Genomic DNA, 19,274 nt, shown 5'->3' with positions numbered 1-19,274 from the left:
GGGCTAGAACTCTGAGCGCTCTACCACTTGAGCCACAGCGCCACTTCCGGTTTTCTGAGAGTCTCAAGAACTTTCCTGCCCGGGCTGGCTTTGAACCTCGATCCTCAGATCTCAGCCTCCTGAGGAGCTAGGATTTCAGGCGTGAGCCACCGGCGCCCGGCGACTCCTTTTTTTTTTTCTCCTTTTCTTTTGCAAGATGAGGAAAATATCTTCTGGCTTCAGAGTTGCTCTCGAGCATGCGATTGTGAATCTGCAGGTAACGCCGTCCCTCGGCTTTCACGATCAGCAGGCCTGCGGCAGGACGCCGAGGCCGAGGCCCGAACCCGGCGGATGAAGCCTGCACCTACCGCATCTATTCGGTAAATGGGCAAACTGAGACTCAGGTAAGTTCAGAGTACGGTGGTGGCGGCTGAACGAGGGCTCAGCTCACCTGAGAGGGGCCTCCTTGAAAGAGCTACGGGTCGCGGGAGCAGAGCTCAGCCGGTGACCGATCTCCCAGGGGCGGGACCGGCCCCGAGAGCGAGCCGTGACTCACTCTTCCCACCGGACTTTCGGCCCCGCCTGGGACTGGGCGCGGAGGGACAAACTACCTTCATTCATCTCGGGGGGTGTCCACACAAAGTTCACCAGCTTAGGCCCCCCTCCCTTTAACCAAAAAGACAGGCCATTTGAACTCTCATCAACATTATTCGTCTTTTCGCACACTTTGGGCGACGGTTTACACTTTTTTCCGTAGGATTTTCGCACTGAGTTTATGGGAAGATTTACCTTCATCTCTACCTCCCCTTGCACTTGGTTTGCTCCTGGCTGTTTACTCCCATTGCGGAAGTCGCTCGGGTGGAGTTCCCGGGACAGTACCTTGAGTACGTCTTTTGCGTACAGAGTTAACTGGCATTCCATTGCGACCAATGGAATGGCCAGCAGCCTAGGGCGGGTGAGACAGAGAGCCAATCAGAGCTCTTGGCGGGGTGTGGCTGCGTCCTGGGGCGGGGAATCACGTAATGGCGGACACAGGCCCGGCAGGCGCGGCTGGGGGCGTAGCGCGCTGAGAAGTGGAGGGGGGGGTCCGGCTGTGAGGTAGCCCGCGAGGCGGTCGGCTGGAGCCGACCGGGTGCGGAGGCTGGGCAGCCGCCAGCCCTTCCTGTGGCGGAGGGCGACTGCGCGAGGCCAGGTGAGCAACAAGTCCCCTTGGGCGGGTCCCCCCGAGTGAGGCGCGGGCCGCGGCCGGGCCGCCCCTCCGGACGGAGCGGGGTCGAAGGGGGAGTGGGCGCTGCGCCTCCCGCGGGGGACCCGCAGCGGCCCGCCGGCCGTCCCTCAGGGAGGGGGTGACCCGGACCCCCCGCCCCCCTTGGACACTTGGAGGGTCCCCGAGTGCGTGAGGCTGCGGAAGAGCAGCGGGCAGCCCCGGCCCTGCCACCACCCAGCGGCCGTAGCGTCGTGGGCCAGTCACTTCCCCGCTTCGGAGCTCAGTGTTCCGCGAAGAGTTGGTGGACAGAAGTACATGAATCGGGGTCCCGAGTGTTTCCTCAACTCCCGGACAAGTTCTTCTCCAGGCTGAGAGGACCCTGAAGTAATTTGAGGGCCCTCACCCCGCGGAGTTGGAGGGAGGCCCGCGTGCACGAGGGTGGGCTGCAGAACAAGGGGGGGGTTCGGCTTGAAATCGCCGGGTGCTAGCTACCCAGGTCTTGATGGGATGGAGGTGGGGAAGCTTTATGCAGTTGCACCTAGATTGAGGGAGGTGAGGAAGAGATGCTTGGAGCCTCTGGGGGCTGAGATTGGGATTTGGGACCAGAAGTGAGGAGGAAGATGAAGAAGATGGGTTGCATACTATGTGCCACAAACCTGGTTAGGCATACATTCTTGTTTAATTTTTTACAGCCCCCCCCCCGCCCCCCTTGAGAAGTTGCACTTAAGGAAACTAGGTTCCAGAGAAGTTTAGTAACTTACTCAGAGCCACACAGCAAAGTGTAGGCCAATGTGTGTTGTTTCCTCTAAGAGTTACTGGGCAGGGGTAAGTTACTGCCCACCTAAAGATAGGGAAGTGAGAGAGACAGAGGGACTGAGACTTTGACTTGACTTCTGGCATGGAGACTGGCTGGTCTTGATCTCCTGATTATTAATTAATGATTAATTATCAGCCCATCCCTTTTGTTCGTACTGTGAGTTGGAAAGAACCATTCTAGGTTTAAAATTCTCTCAGAGTCATTTTAAAGTGCCATAACTTCAGAGAATTCAGTATGTATCCTGTTTAGGTGTCCTGGTGGGAAAAGTTCACAGCTCTTAGGGTATAGACTTGACTTTTAATTCAGGGTGATGCTAGCCTAGTTTTTTTTTCTCCTCCTTAGGAAGGCTAAGAGGTATTGAGATAGAGAGATTTACCATTTGTTAGTTCAAGTTTCTTTGGATTCCTTGGGTGTAAAAGTTCAGTAGCCTGCCTGTGATTAAGCTTAGTATTTTTTGTTGTTGTTCTTTATTGTCAGACTTTATGTGGTACTGGAATTTGAACTCAGGGCCTCATGCTTACTAGAGCAGGAAATTCTACTTCCATCATGTTGTCTGACTTTGTTGATGATCCCCTGAAGACTGTGAACTTGGGGTATGAAGTAGTTGGGTACAGTAAATTTGCAGCCCTTAATATCTTCCAAAACCCAGACTTTTGGGTTAATCAAAATGGTTTAGGCCTGGGTATTGTTCTCATATGTCAATGCTGGGGAAGAAAATTGGAAGAGGAAGTTGCAGAGAAAGAGGGCGGTTCTTAGCAGTGGAGCCAATATGTATTTTCTTTGTTTGACATTCTAAATCGAGAACAGCCTCAGCTAGAGGAGGAAGGAAGGAAAGAACTGTGTAACTCCTCTTCCTGTTCAAAGATCTTTAAGAGCTGACCCTGTCCATGTGAGAGGCTCTGCTCTTGCAGAGAAAGTCAACTGTAATTTGTTGGGTGTTTCAGAAATGGTCTAGAATGAGGTAATTTTAAGCCCATAGGGTTTTTTTTTTTAAGTCAACATTTACTGAATAAATTACTTATTACTGATGATTCATTTCCTCAGCATATTTACTAGTTCGGTTTTGGGCTGTGTTTTTTCTATGATTAAATCAGTGGACATCAACCTAAGAGGAATTGACTTATCTATTGGGGGATATAAGTGTTACCATCACTTGAAAAATATAATGGTGTTTTGACACTTATTTTTTTTTGTATTTATATTTTTTTCTTTTGAGACAGTCTTTCTATGTAGCTCAGCCTGGCCTGCAGGGGCAGGTCTCCTGCTTCAGCCTCCTGAGTGCTGGGATTACAGGTGTATACTACCATGTCCTGTTTTGACATTCATTAAAAGTTCTTAATGCTTTGTTTTCTACAAATGTGTGTGGAGACTCAATTCATTCCATGTGAAGGTCTACATTAATTGTGAGTATCATATTAGTTTTAATTAGTTAATATACAAATCGATAGTATGTAATTCAAAATCCTTCATGCCAAAAAAAGGTACTTAGTGCCAGAGAATTTTTTGTTTCTGTTGAGGGATTTGAACTCAGTGCTTCATGTGTGCTAGGCAGGCACTCTACCACTTGAGTCACATCTCCCGTCCCCAGGTAATGTTTTTGAATTGAGAACTTTGAGAATTAGAGAAAAGAAGTATGGATATGTACTATATATATGTAAAACACTAGAAATGTGGGCTGGGAATGTGGCTTAGTGGTAGAGCGCTTGCTTAGCATGCATGACGCCCTGGGTTCTATTCCACAGTGCCGCATACAGTGGAAAAAGTGGAAGTGGTGCTATGGCTCAAGTGGTAGAGTGCTACCCTTGAGCAAAAGAAGCGCAAGGACAGTGTCCAGGCCCAGGCCTGGCAAAAAATAAATAAGTAAATTAAAAAATAAAACACCAGAAATGTTTAGATCCTTAAGTTGTAAAAGAAGCTCAGGACAGTGGCCCTGACTGGCAAAAACAAAACTTATAGCAAGAATAATAAGGAAAAATACTGAGCCATAGGGTAAAATATTATATAACCAAGTTAATGCCAAACTCCTAAAAATAGTATATGTAGAAGAGGTTTGTGGTTTTGATTTTTATCATGTAAAGATCTTAACATGCCAGGCGCTGGTGGCTCATGCCTGTAATCCTAGCTACTAGGAGGCTGAGATCTGAGGGTCGCGGTTCAAAGCCAGCTCAAGCAGGAAAGTCCATGAGACTCTTATCTCCAATAAACCACTAGAAAACTAGTGAAAGTGGTGCTGTGGCTCAAGTGGTAGAGCGCTCGCCTTGAGCTGAAGAGCACAGGGAAGTGCCCAAGCCCAGAGTTCAAGCCCCACAACCGACCAAAAAAAAAAAAAAAAGATCTTAACATTACCTCAGTACTGCTAAAATAAAAAAAAATCTTACTCTACTTAAAGCATCTGACTTCTTTTTTTTCCTTGAGGCAGGTAGGGGTGGCAGGTCTGTAGCAAGTAGATAATCCAGGCTGCCTTTGAACATAAGATCCTGTTGTCTCATCCTCCAGAGGGCTCGTGCTACAGGTATGCATCACCATGCTGGGCTTGCTGATGTGCATTTTAACTTAAGTGTCAAATTTGTCTCTAAATACTGTCACTGGCTTGATATATATTTTTTTTTTTTTGGTCTAGTCGTGGGGCCTGAACTCTGGGCCTGGGTGCTATCCCTCAGCTCTTCAGCTCAAGGCTAGTGCTCTACCACTTGAGCCACAGCACCACGTCCAGCTTTTTTCTCATGTGGTGCTGAGGATTTGAACCCAGGGTCTCAAGCATGCAAGGCAAGCGCTCTACCACTGAGCCACCTTCTCAGCCCACTGGCTTGATATATTAAAATGACCTCTCTACCTTTTTTCCCCCCCCTTACTTTCTTCCTTTTCTGTGGTGCTCATGGCCTTCTATGTGTATTCTATTTCTGAGCTACATCAGGAGCTCTGCTTACATCTCTTCCACTTTTTTTTTTTGTTGGTTGTGAGGCTTGAACTCTGGGCCTGGGCACTGCCCCTCAGCCTTTCAGCTCAAGGCTAGTGCTCTACCATTTGAATCACAGTGCCACTTCAGGCTTTTTTCTGTTTATGTGGTACTGAGGAATTGAACCCAGGGCCTCCTGCATGCAAGGCAAGCACTCTACCACTGAGCCAACTTCCCAGCCCCAGCTCTTCAGCTTTTGAGCCACAACACCACTTCTGGTTTTTTGGTGGTTAATTGGAGATAAGAATTTCACAGACTTTCCTGCCCAGGCTGGCTTTGAACCTTGATCCTTAGATCTCAGCCTCTTGAGTAGCTAGGGTTACAAGTGTGAGCCACCAGTGTCCGGCTTGCTCAACATGTTTTTTTTTTTTTTTTGGTCGGTCATGGGGCCTGAACTCGGCATGGGTGCTGTCCCTCAGCATTTCAGTTCAAGGCTAGCGCTCTACCACTTGAGCCACAGTGTCACTTCTGGCTTTTTCTGCTTATATGGTGCTGAAGAATTGAACCCAGGGCCTCATGCATGCAAGGTAAGCACTCTGCCACTAAGCCACCTTCCTAGCCCATTGTTCAACATTTTTTTGAGTGGCTGGAAGTATGACTTAAGTGATCGAGTACCGGCCCTGAATTCAAACCACAGTATCACTGGGGGAAAAAAAATTTTTTTTTTGTTAGTCAAGGGGCTTGAGCTCTGGACTTGGACGTTGTCCCTCAGCTCTTCAGCTCAAGGCGAGCACTCTACCGCTTGAGCCACAGCCACACTTCCAGGTTTCTACTAGCTTATTGGAGATAGGAATCTCATGGACTTTCATGCCTGGGCTGGCTTTGAACCGTGATCCTCAGATCTCAGCCTCCTGAGTAGCTAGCATTACAGGCGTGAGCCACTGGCGCCCGGCTAATTTTTAAAAATTCATTTGCTACTGGTATTGACATGAATTGAGTTAGAGTAGAATAGGACTCAGATTTATTTTTTCATACACTTAAGATAGCTTTCCACGACATTTGTGGTTTTTTTTTTTTCTTTCTTTCTTTTTTTTTTTTAACTCCCCCATGAGGCTTGAATTCAGGGCCTGAGTGCTGAACCTGAGCTTCTTGTGTCTTTCGTGTTCAAAGCTCTACCACTTGAGCCACAGCGCCACTTCCAGCTTTTTCTGCTTATGGGTGCTGAGGAATCGAATCCAGGGCCTCATGCATGCAAAAAGCAAGCACTCTACTACTGAGCCACCTTCCCAGCCCAGCTTTCGAAGACATTTGTATCCATCATTTACTAGCTATCCTGCCAACATCGCTGTTCCCATTTTGTGGCAAGGCAGGATTGGATGCAGTCTGTGTGGACAAGTGAAACTATTCAGGAGGCAGGCTCCATCTTAACCAGACACTCGAGGCATGGTGGTACACTCTGTAATCTCTGGTATTCTGGAGGCTTAGGTAGGATGATCAAAGTCTGAGTTTGGCCCTGGGCATAAAGCATAAGACTCTTATCTAAAAAAGAAGCAGCTTTGGAGCATTAGTTACATATCAGTGACATTCTGAAGACTCAATCAGATTACAACTCTCCATTTCTTCCTCTGGCAGCAGTAGTACACAATGATGCATCTACCTCATCCAAAACTTCAAGAATTCTACTGGTGTCCCCTCAAAGCTCTTGTTGACTAAAGAACTGAATGCTTTTTGTTTGGGAAGAGGATTTTAGTCTGTAAATAAGGTGCTTCCTGCTTATCCTTCAGAGTTGGTCTAAGAAGTCATCTATTCCTTGATGCTATCCCTGGGAAAAGTGGATTGATTCTCTTGTGCGTTTTCTCCTTTGTGAAAGCATTTATCAGAGAGTCAAAACTGGTATCAGACAAGTTAGAAAACTCTCTACCGGACTATGATCATGCTACATAAGAACAGGACTTAGACTGTTCTTTCTTCTTCTTTTTTTTGTCAGTCATGGAGCTTGAACTCTGGGCTTGGTCGTTGTCCTTGTGCTCTTCAGCTCAAGGAGAGTGCTCTACCACTGGAGCCACAGTGCCACTTCCAGTTTTCTAGTGATTAATTGGAGATAAGAGTCTCACGGACTTTCCTGCCAGAGCTAGCTTTGAACCGAGATCCTCAGATCTCAGCCTCCTGAGTAGCTGGGATTACAGGTGTGAGCCACTGGCGCCTGGCTAGACTGTTCTTTCTGTTTTTTTTTTGTTTTTTTTCCTGCTTATGTGGTGCTGAGGGATCGAACCCAGGGCCTCAAGCATGCAAGGCAAGCGCTCTACCACTGAGCCACCTTCCCAGCTCCTAGACCGTTCTTTCTTTTTGATGATAGTGGTTACTGAATCCAGCACCTCACCTGTGCGAGGTGATGCTCTACACTCAGCTGTACACTCAGCCGCTATGTCCTGTGTTTTTCTGTTTATTTTATTTTTTACTAGCATACATTAGATGCTCAATGAGGGGGCTCATTGTGACATTTTTGCACGTGTATGTTGTATCCCTATCAACTTCACTCCCTCTACCACCCTTCTTTATCCTTCTCCTCCACCTACTTAAAGTAGTTTCAGTGGATTTCAGTGTTCTAATTTTCATACATGCGAACAAAACTGCTTTGATCATAGCCATAATCATTCACCTTCTTCATTCTTCCCTCCTGCTACTGGCCAACCCCCAACAAAGCCTACTTTATTGCCTGTTGTTCTTTTTTTTTTTTTTTTTGTCAGTAATAGGACTTGAACTCAGGGCCTGGGTACTGTCTAAGCTTTTTTGTTCAAAGCTAGTTGTTCTACCACTTTGAGCCACAGCTCCATTTCCAATTTTCTAGTGGTTAATTAGAGATAAGAGTCTTTCCTTCTGGAGCTGGCTTTGAACCATGATCCTCAAAACTTAGCCTCCTGAGTAGCTGGATTACAGGTGTGAGCCGCCATTGCCTTGCTGCTGGTGCTTTGTGTGTGTGTGTGTGTGTGTGTGTGTGTGTGTGTGTGTGTGTGTGTGTGTGTGTGTGTGTGTTAATTGCAGGAAAGGTTTTCACCATGGTATTTAAGATATTCATATATTATATTTTTCTCAGAACATCCCTCTCTCTTGCTTTATCTCCTTTCCCTTTCATTAGTCAACAGCTTTTATTAAGGTGCCTTATGCACTCTTTATGCATAGTTTTAATGTGTTTTGAAATTTTATTAGTGTGTATTAATCATTTCCATACATTTATATAATGTATTTTGATCATCTATACCACCTCTCTATATTGTTAATTTTTGTATGATCAGTGTACAACACACAGTAAGCTAAATAAATGTATATATGCTTACAATGTTTAAATCATGACCTCTGGATTTATCCTGCCCTTTTTTCCCCCCTTGATACAGGGTCTCATTATGTAGCCATGCTGGTTTCCATCTCTCACTTCTCCTTCCTCAGTCTCCTGACTGCTGAGGGTATAGGAACACACCACGTCCAGCTTCTAATTAAATTTTTTTTTTTTGGTTGGTCATGGGGCTTGAACTCTGGGCCTGGGCGCTGTCCCTGCGCTCTTCAGCTCAAGGCCAGGGCTCTACCTCTTGCCACAGCGCCACTTCCGGTTTTCTAGTGGTTTATTGGAGATCAGAGTCTCACGGACTTTTCTGCCCAGGCTGGCTTTGAACCGTGATCCTCAAATCTCAGCTTCCTAAGTAGTTAGGATTACAGGCGTGAGCCACTGGCGCCCAGCTTCTAATTAATTTTTACGAGTTCTTCTTTCTCTTCTGTTTCACAGTTAGACCAGATAATTAAAGAACATTCTGTTTGCTACCCACTAGATGCCTGTATGACATCTAAAAATTTCTCCGGATATTGTCACCCATACTCTGGCAGGCAGAATTGCCCCCTGTTGAGAATGAACTGAATTAACTGGTAGTGATGGTGGTATGTAGATGTCCTTGGATGTGTGTTCTCCCTTTCTTTCTTCTTTGTGGTTAGTTTCCTGTTCCTGACTTTGGGCAAGAAAGGAAAATGAGGGAAATCAGGAAATGACAACTTTAAAGTAGCCCCATCATTTTTATTCTGCTCAGTTTAAATATATTAGAGCAGAACTGATAGCTGAATTATTTATGCAAATCTATGTAAATTCAATTTCTATCACTGATTAAGATTAGATGGAGTAAAACTTACTAGCATATTACTACTTTGAAGGAAAGACTTTCTCAGATAAGCTCATAGCTAAAAAGTTTATTTTTTTTGTTTCTTTTGTGTTGGTCCTGGGGCTTGAACTCAGAGCTGGAGTGCTGTCTCTGTGTTCTTTTGCTCAAGGCTAATACTCTACCACTTGAGCTACAGCTAGCTCCATTTCAGGCTTTTCAGTGGTTAATTGTATAAAAGAGTTTCACTGACTGTTCCTGCCTCTACTGGCTTCGAAATGGATCCTTAGATCTCGCTTCCAGAATAGTTAGGATTTCATGTGTGAACCACTGGTAACCAGTAGGCATATATTTTTTTTAAAGCTGAATGGTCTTTTTTTTTTGTTGTTGGTTGAGGAGCTTGAACTCTAGGCCTGGGCGTGCACTGTCCCTCAGCTCTTCAGCTCAAGACTAGTGCTCTACCACTTGAGCCACAGCACCACTTCTGGCTTTTTCTGCTTATATGGTGCTGAGGAATGGAACCCAGGGCCTAATGCATGCATGGCAAGCACTCTACCACTGAGCCACCTTCCTAGCCCTCCTGGTCTTATTTTTATTTATTTGTTTATTTTTGTCAATTGTGGGGCTTGAATTCAGGGCTGGAGGTGCTGTCACTGAGCTCTTTTGCTCAAGGCTGATGCTCTATCTCTTTGAGCCACAGCAACACTCCTGTTTGTGTTGGTTGTGGGGCTTGAACTCTTGGCCTGGGCGGCCTGGGCAGCCTGGGCACTGTCACTCAGCTCTTCAGTTCAAGGCTAGCGCTCTACCACTTGAGCCTCCTGAGTAGCTAGGATTACAGGTGTGAGCCACCAACGCCTGGCTCACTTCTGATTTTTTTTTTTGTCGGTTGTGGGGCTTGAACTTTGGGTCTGGGCGCTGTCCCTGAGCTCTTCAGTTCAAGGCTAGTGCTCTACCACTTGAGTCAACAGTGCTACTTCCGGTTTTCTGAGTGGCTTATTGGAGATAAAAGTCTCATGGACTTTCCTGCCCAGGCTGGCTTTGAACCATGATCCTCACATCTCAGCCTCCTGAGTAGCCAAGATTATGGGTGTGAGCCACTGGCCACCACTTTGGCAGATTTATTATTATTATTTTTAAATTTTTTTTTGTCAGACTTGAACTCTGGGTCTGGGTGCTGTTCCTCAGCTCTTCAGCTCAAGTTGAGCACTGTACCTCTTGAACCACAGTACCACTTCTAGTTTTCTGGTGGTTAATTGGAGATAAGAGTCTCATGGGGACTTTTCTACTTGGGCTGGCTTTGAATTGTGATCCTTAGAGCTCAGCCTCCTGAGTAGCTAGGATTATTGGGGTGAGCTACTGGCACCTGGCTAGCTGAATAGTCAAGATTGTAGTCTTTAGCTGGGCGCCAGTGGCTCACGTGTATAATCCTAGCTACTCAGGAGGCTGAGATCTGAGGATCACAGTTCAAAGCCAGCGTTCAACCCCATGACTTACCAAAAAAAAAAAAAAAAAAAAGACTGTAGTCTTCAGTTTCTTGGACATTCATAAAATAAGTAGTAGTGACATTTGGGAACTTTACTCCCTTTTTTTTTTGGTGCCAGTCCTGGGTCTTGAACTCAGGTCCTGGATGCTGTCTCCGAGCTCATTTGCTCAAGGCTAGTGCTCTACCATTTGAGCCTCAGGTCTACTTCTGGCTTCTTTGGTGGTTAATTGGAGGTCAGAGTCTCACAGACTTTCTTACCTGAAACTGACCTACAAATTGCAGCCCTCAGAATAACTAGGATTACAGGTGTGAGCCACCATACTGGGCTTGGGAAATTTTACTCTCTTTTGGCCAGCCCTTTACAATATAGCATTATAATCATTCATGTCTTAGTCACCATTAAGATCTTCAAAGTTGAATGAATTTTTTTTTTCTGTTTCATTTGAAGTCATGAATGGTTCTCTGGAGAATTCAAATGTATAGTTATGAATAGTATCTCAGAATAGTTACCATTTATGCAAATGAAACACACTTCTTAACTTAGAAACCAAACAGAATTGAATTAGAAAAAAGAATAGAAACAGGATTGTTGAATGCTTTCAGAAGAAATAAAATTCAGATATAGAAGTGTCATAGAAAAAATTGCTTGTGCTATAATTTCCAGAGTATTAAAAATAAGCAGATTGATGCTGGGCTTGGTGATACACATCTGTAATCTAGCATTAAGGAGACTGGAGTAGGATGATGAGTTCTGGTTGACGCTGAGCTACAGAAGGAATTCAGGACAGCCCGAGCAATGTCGGAAGTCCCTGTCTTAAAAAAGCAACAATGAAAAACAGTATAAGATTGATAGGTGAAGCTATTTAACTATGCTTTCGCTATTTCTTTTTAAGCTCTAATTTTTGGTAAAACATGGAGAAATATGAGCTAAAATATATTCTTGTAAGATTAATTTCAGTTGAATAAAATAACATCCTTTTGTTTTTGAGATAGGGGTTTTGGTGTTTGCTTTTTTTTTCTCCCCCTTGTTAGTCTGAACTCTGATTTTCATATTTCAACTTCGTTGTACCTGGGATGATACGCATACACCACCATGCCCAGCTTTTTTTTCTGTGGTGATGGGGTCTTGCAAACTTTTTCTACCCTGTCTGGAACTACTGTCTTCCTGCACATTAGCATCCCGCACACCTGCCTAGGATGACGGTGATGTGTCACCGCACCTAGTTGTTTGTTCAGATGGGATCTTGTGACCTTTTGCCTGGGATGCCTCAAACTACGATTCTCCCGATTTTAACCTCCTAAGTAGCTATAATAAGTGTGAGTCACTGCAGCCGGCACAAAAATAAGTATCTTTTAGGATATAGATTCTCTTAGTGGCTGCTGGTGGCTCATGCCTGTATTCCTACCTACTCAGAAGGCTGAGATCTGATGATCACGGATGGAAGCTGGAAGTCAGCCTGGGCAGAAAAGCCTTTGAGACTCTTCAGTTCGCCAGGAAAAAGCTGGAAGTGTTGCTGTGGCTCAAGAGTTAAGAGCACTAGCCTTGAGCAAAATAGCTCATTGTCTAGGCCCTGAGTTCAGTCCCCAGGATTAGCACACACAGATGCAAAAGCTAAGAGCATCCAGGCCGATTTTAAGTCCTAGTATTGTATTGGTACCCTCCCTCCTCAAAAAAAAAAAAATCTCTTTCCCAAAAGAGAAGCTATGGTTTGTTTCAGTACTAGCTTGTGAGTATTGAGTTGAAACTTTTTCTCCCCCTGATTATGCCATGGTTCTAGCAGGCAGTTGAGCCTAAAAACAAAAAAACAAACAAAAATCCCAACTCTGTCTCAGAGCAGGTCTTGGGAAATTCTTTAACCCTGCAGAAGGTCTTAGGTCATGCTATTGTTATTTACAACTGGAAACTAGATTTCCTAATACCAAAGGCATCTGAGGATTTATGAGCGGTAGACTAATTTTGTACATCTCAATGTTGTGTTTTTTTTTCTTTTTTCTGTTGGTTGTGGGGCCTGAACTCTGGGCCTGAGTGCTGTCCTTCAGCTCAAGACTAGTGCTCTACCACTTGATAAGAGTCTCGTGGTCTTTCCTGCCTAGACTGGCTCTGAACTGCGATCCTCAGATCTCAGCCTCTTGAGTAGATGTGAGCCACTGGTTCCCCAGCCTGTGAGACTCTTATCTCCAATAAATCACTCAAGAAATTGGAAGTGGTGCTGTGGCTCAAGTAGTAGAGCACTAGCCTTGAGCTTAAGAGCTGAAGGATAGCGCCCAGGCCCAGAGTTCAAGCCCCAGCACTGGGGGAAAAAAAAAGGTCTCACAGACTTTTCTGCCCAGGCTGGCTTTGAACCGCAATCTTTAGATCTCAGCTTTCTGAGTAGCTAGGATTACAGGCAAGAGTCACCAGTGCTTGGCTTAGAATCTTTTTTACTATCTTTTTTTTGTTGTCTTGGGGCTTGAACTTGGCACCTAGGCTCTATTCCTGAGCATTTTTTGCTCAAGGCCAGTGCTCTAGTACTTTGAGCCACAGTTTCTGTTTTTTTTTTTTTTGTTTGTTTGTTTTTTTGGGTCCGGTCATGGGGCCTGAACTCTGGGCCTGGGTGTTGTCCCTCAGCTCTTCAGCTCAAGGCTAGCGCTCTACCACTTGAGCCACAGCACCACTTTCGGCTTTTTTCTTTTTGCTTATGTGGTGCTGAGGAATCGAACTCAGGGCCTCTGGCATGCAAGGCATGTGCTCTACCACTGAGCCACCTTCCCAGCCCCATGAGCCACAGTTTCATTTCTGGGTTTTAGATGGTTAATTGGAGATAAGGGTCCTGTGGACTTTTCCTTCTCTGGCTGGCTTCAAACTCTATCCTCAGATCTCAGCCTCCTGAGTAGCTAGGATTACAGGCTTGTGCCACCAGGGCCTGGCCTGACATTAGATGTGCATGTATTATGTTTTGCTCAGAATAACTCCTCCCTCCCTCCTTTATTTTTCTTTCCTGGTCCTAGGGCTTGAACTTAGGGCCTGGACACTGTCCTCGACTTTGGTGCTCAAAGCTAGTGAGTTACCATGTGAGGCACAGCTTCACTTCTGGGTTTTTTGGTTAATTGGATATTAGAGTCTCATGGACTTCCCTGCCCAGAGTGGTTTTGAGCTGTGATCCTCATATCCTGAGTATCAAGGATTACAGATGTGAGACACTAGCACCTGGCTTGCTTTCTTTTCATACATAGTTCAACTATTAGTTCAAAATTATTTTCCTCCATCTTCCCCCTCTTCTCCTCATCTTCCTACATACTACCATAATTAGAATCATGTTCTCTGTGTATGTGTAAGTATATATATGTAAATATATATACATACATACGTTTTTTAGGTCTAGCTTCCACATATGAGTGAAAAAATACGGTATTTGCCTTTTTAAGCTTGGTTTATCTTGCTTAACATAATGTTTCCCAGTTTTATCAATTTTCTTGCAAATGACATGATTTCATTTTTCTTCATATCTGTGTGCTTTTTTTTGGGGGGGGGGAGGGCAGTCCTGGGACTTGAACTCAGGGCCTGGGTGCTATCCCTGTGCTTTGTTGCTCAAGGCTAGCACTCTACCACTTAAGCCACAGCTCCATGTCTAGCTTTTTTGGTGCTTAATTGTGGATAGGGTCTTACAGACTTTCCTGCCCTGGCTGGCTTTGAACTGTGAGCCTCAGATTTTAGCCCCCTGAGCATCTAGGATTATAGGCATGAGCCACTAATACTTAGAAGTACAACCTCTTTTAGATGCATTTTTCTCACCTTTGACATGAGAATTGGCCTGGTAATAGAATCTTTTTTTTTTTTTTTGGATCCGGTTGTGGGCCTGAACTCTGGGCCTGGGTGCTGTCCCTCAGCTCTTCAGCTCAAGGCTAGCCCTCTACCACTTGAGCCACATCGACACTTCCGGCTTTTTTCATTTTGCTTATGTGGTGCTGAGGAATCGAACCCAGGGCCTCAGGCATGCAAGGCAAGCGCTCTACTACTGAGCCATCTTCCTAGCCCCCCAATAGAATCTTTTAAGATTCAGTTTTCTCATCTTTGACATGAGAATCTATCTCATTTTGTTATAAACTCTGTCTCAGGAATATTGGGAGGATGTTAATAATAGTTACCAATTAAGTAATGACATATTTGGTCAGACATATCTAATCTAGAATTCTTTTTTCTTTGGGTGTGCCAGTCCTAAGCCTTGAACTCATGTCCTGGGTGCCATCCCTGAGTTTTTTTTTTTTTTTTTTTTTGGTCGGTCGTGGGGCTTGAACTCTGGGCCTGGGCGCTGTCCCTCAGCTCTTCAGCTCAAGGCGAGTGCTCTACCACTTGAGCTACAGCGCCACTTCCGGTTTTCTGGTGGTTTATTGGAGATAGGAGTCTCACGGTCTCTCCTGCCCGGGCTGGCTTTGAACCGCGATCCTCAGATCTCAGCCTCCTGAGTAGCTAGGATTACAGGCGTGAGCCACCAGCGCCCGGCTAGTTTTTTGTTTTTTTTTTTGGGTCTGCTCGTGGGGCCTGAACTCTGGGCCTGGGCACTGTCCCTCAGCTCTTCAGATAAGGCTAGTGCTCTACCACTTGACCCACAGCACCACTTCTGGCTTTTTCTGCTTATGTGGTGCTGAGGAATCGAACGAATTGAACCCAGGGCCTCATGCATGCAAGGCAAGCACTCTGAAAAAGTCACCTATGAATTATCTGTAGTATCTTTCAATTGCTTTTTGTTATATTCTGTACACTCTACCTGAGTTTTACTACTTTATATACTAGACTGAGTAGTAACTATTGCTTTTATTGGTTCTAATAAAAGTAATAGCTACTGTATGGTAAATAGATGTGTTAGGCACTTGTGCATATTTCCAGTCTTACAGCAGTTCTTCAAATTAGTTATTTACAGATAAGAAAGGCTAAACAAAGAATCACTTGGCCCCTAGACACTGTCTGGCTGTAGTGGTATACATCTGTAGTCCCAGCCACTAGTGGAGCTGAAGCAGGAAAATTTGAAGTTCAAAAGTTGGACTATATGGCAATACTCCATCTGAAAACTCCGAAACAACCATAATGACACCTGTTTGTTATCAGAACTTGGACTCAGTTTTCTTTTTCTCTATCACTGAGCTACCTTTCCAGCCCCATATAATTACCTCTTTACATTTCTGCTTCGTAGCTTTTTTTTTTTTTTGAGAGTCACTGAGAAATCCAGGCAAGTCTCAACCCTGAGTTCCTCCTGCTGTTGCCTTCCAGGTGCTGTTATTGCTGAAATTGTTACATACTCTGCTACTTCATAACTTTTAAGATTTGATGTAGAAGTCTCTACCATTTTACTCTTTGCTTCACATTAAAGTAGCATATAAATATATGTGTACATATGTATATACACACATATGTACGTATGTGTATGTAATTTTAAGAACTGTCCTCATATGGAAGCAGAAGCCCCTCCATCCTTTTTGGTCTTTGAGACATTTTTCTAACCTCTCTATCATACCTTTTTTGTGTTATGTGACCACAACTGCACATTCTATTCTAGATACAGATACACTTTGGTTTGTACCAAGATAGGATAATATGTTCTGTGTTTCCCAAGCTTTCATAATAACATTCAGCATTTTGTGGCCTTTTTGTATCTGTATTCAGGATGTAGACCAGGGACTCTGAAACCCCTTTCCTGTGTTATATCAGGTAGCTTTAGAGCTCATCAACCAATAATTACAATTTAGACTATTTTTCTATTACAGCATTACTTACTTTTAACTGTATGGACATTATTTTCTGTACTTCTGAACACATACGACTTTTTACCTTCATGCCTCTTTTTTATTTGTTTTGTTTTGTTTTTTGGGTCTGGTCGTGGGGCCTGATCTCTGAGCCTGGGCGCTGTCCCTCAGCTCTTCAGCTCAAGGCTAGCCCTCTACCGCTGTGAGCGCCACTTCCGGCTTTTTTCTTTTTGCTTATGTGGTGCTGAGGAATCGAACCCAGGGCCTCAGGCATGCAAGGCAAGCGTTCTACCACTGAGCCACCTTCCCAGCCCCCCTTCATGCCTCTTTTTTAGTACTTAGTACTATAGAGTCTTTTGTAAACTAGAGAGATTTTTGTTGTTGGTGGTCATGGGGCTTGAACTCTAGGCTGAACGCCATCTCTCAGCTCTTCAGCTCAAGGTTAGCATTCTACCACTTGAGCCACAGTGCCACTTTAGGTTTTCTGAGTAGTTTATTGGAGATAAGAGTCTCACAAACTTTCGGACTTTTGTGCCTGGGCTGACTTTGAACCGAGATCCTCAAATCTCAGCCTCCTGAGTAGCTAGGATTACAGGTGTGAGCCACCGGCGCCCACTTACATCTTTATCTTAAAAAGGGACTATATCACAATTTTTTTTTCCAGTTTCTTAATGAATTCTCTTCAAGAGGAAAAAATAACCTATTTTCTGTTTATAGTAGCCTAGGGTTTGATCTTTAGGACTACAGCACAGTAACACAAAACTCAAAGACAGCAGAAAATATACTTTACTAGGAATGTGGCTCAGGGGTAGCCTAGCATGCATTAGGCCCTAGGGTAAGACCCTGGTTTGGAGCCTTTGCACTATAAAGCAGACATACAGAGTTTTGAAATAACTGGTTCCTATCTACCCCTGTCCAATTCTATATAACATTAACATTGTTCACTCATCTGTAGTCATAGTTGACTTCTATCTTTTTATTTTTTTCTGGTCAGTGTGGAGCTTGAACTCAGGGTGTGGCAGCTGTCTCTGAGCTCTTTTTTTTTTTTTTTTTGGTCAGTCGTGGGGCTTGAACTCTGGGCCTGAGCGCTGTCCCTCAACTCAGCTCTTCAGCTCAAGGCTAGTGCTCTACCACTTGAGCTACAGCGCCACTTCCGGTTTTCTGGTGGTTTATTGGGGATAAGAGTTTCACGGACTTTCCTGTCCGGGCTGGCTTTGAACCTCGATCCTCAGATCTCAGCCTCCTGAGTAGCTAGGATTACAGGCGTGAGCCACCAGTGCCCGGCTCTGAGCTTTTTTTGCTGAAGGCTAGTGCTCTGCCACGTTGAGCCACAGTACTGCTTTGGTTGTCTGGTGGTTAATTGGAGATAAAAGAGTCTTATGGGGCCTTTTCAGCCCAGGCTGGATTTGTACTGCCATCCTCAGATCTCAGCCTTCTGAAAATCTGATTATTGGTGTGAACCACCAGTACTCATCTATCTCCCCGCTCCCCCAAACACAGTTGCAGTCTTGGGAACTGAACCCAGTTCTATAACTTGAATTATATTGCCAGCCTTTTCTTAGAATACAGTAAGGAATTTTTGAGCCACCAGTGCCTGGCCAGAAAATTTACTTTTGTTGGTTGTGGGTCTTGAACTCTGAGCCTAGGCATTGTCCCTGAGCTCTTCAGTACAAGACAAGCACTCTACCACTTGAGCCACAGCGCCACTTCCCGTTTTCTGGTGGTTTATTGGAGATAAGAGTATAATGGATTTTGCTGCCCAGCAAGCTTCGAACCGTGATCCTGAGATCTCAGCCTCCTGAGTAGCTAGATTACAGGCAGAAGCCATCTGCACCCGGCTATTTATTTTTATTTTTTTATTTTTTGCTGGTTCTGGGGCTTCAGCTACGGGCCTGGGCTCTGTCCCTGAGCTTCTGTGTACTCAAGGTTAGCGCTCTATCATTTGAGCCACAGTGCCACTCTGGCCGTTTCTGTTTACGTGGCACTAAGGAATGGAACCTTGGGCTTAGTGCATGCTAGGCAAACACTATACCACTAAATATATTCCCAGCCCTACAGTTTTACTTATTTATTTATTTACTTACTTACTTACTTATGGCCAGTCCTGGGGCTTGAACTCAGAGCCTGGGCTCTGTCCCTGAACTGCTTTTGCTCAAGGCTAGTACTCTACAGCTTCAGCCACAGCACCATTTCTGCTTTCTTTCTGTTTATGTGGTACTGATGAATTGAACCCAGCGCTTCACGTGTGCTAGGCAAGCATTCTACCACTAAGCTACATTCCCAGACTGAAATTTTATTTTTTTCATTTCTTTTCTTTCTTTCTTTTTTTTGTCCGTTGTGGGGCTGAACTCTGGGCCTGAGTGCTGTCCCTCAGCTCTTCAGCACTCTACCACTTGAGCCACAGCACCACTTCTGGCTTTTTCTGCTTATGTGGTGCTGAGGAATTGAATCCAGGGCCTCATGCATTTGAGGCAAGCACTCTACCACTGAGCCACCTTCCCAGCCCCCACTTTTTTCATTTCTTTCTTTTTTTTGTCGGTTGTGGGGCCTGAACTTTGGGCCTGGGCACTGTCCCTCAGCTCTTCAGCTCAAGCCTAGCACTCTACCACTTGAGCCACAGTGCCACTTCTGGCTTTTTCTGTTTATGTGGGCTGAGGAATCAAACCCAAGGTCTCATGCATGCAATGCAAGTACTCTACCACTGAGCCACCTTCCCAGCCCTTCATTTCTTTATTAAGTGATTATATAAATTTTACAGTATTGTGGGATGGTGATACTTGGCTGAAATCACAAATACATTTTAACCTTCACAAGGCAAATTGTCAATATCATGGTCTATAAAGCTTATGAACTCTATGAACTTTGACAATACAACTATTTCTTCCAAATCAGGTGATATGTACATTTCTTTCCTTTTGCTTAGTGTAAGCTGTTCCCTCTTTCTCTCTCTGTCCCTCCCTCCCATCACTGCCTTTGAATTGCTCAGTTCACTTTCATCAGTGTCCAGTGCAGTAGTTCTTGGACACCTTTGCTGT

At 44.8% G+C, this 19,274-nt stretch overlaps 1 protein-coding gene across 2 annotated transcripts in view; it reads left to right on the top strand.

The window, feature by feature from the left end:
• Positions 1–994: 994 nt before the first annotated feature.
• Positions 995–19,274, top strand: part of Wasf2 (WASP family member 2) — a 70,865-nt gene continuing 52,585 nt past the window's right edge. The window contains exon 1 of one of the 2 annotated variants that reach the window (XM_042688433.1): positions 995–1,171. The gene's annotated coding sequence lies outside the window, so the exon portion shown is untranslated. Of the gene's footprint in view, positions 1,172–4,428; positions 4,516–19,274 lie in introns of those variants that run through there. The other variant, XM_042688436.1, reaches the window with a different exon arrangement.

The sequence above is a fragment of the Dipodomys spectabilis genome, unplaced genomic scaffold (genome assembly GCF_019054845.1).
Source record: "Dipodomys spectabilis isolate Male_0828 unplaced genomic scaffold, ASM1905484v1 ptg000118l, whole genome shotgun sequence".
NCBI classification, from domain to species: domain Eukaryota; kingdom Metazoa; phylum Chordata; class Mammalia; order Rodentia; family Heteromyidae; genus Dipodomys; species Dipodomys spectabilis.
The sequence above is the reverse complement of the archived record's forward strand: the minus strand, read 5'-3'. Positions and strand labels throughout refer to the sequence as shown.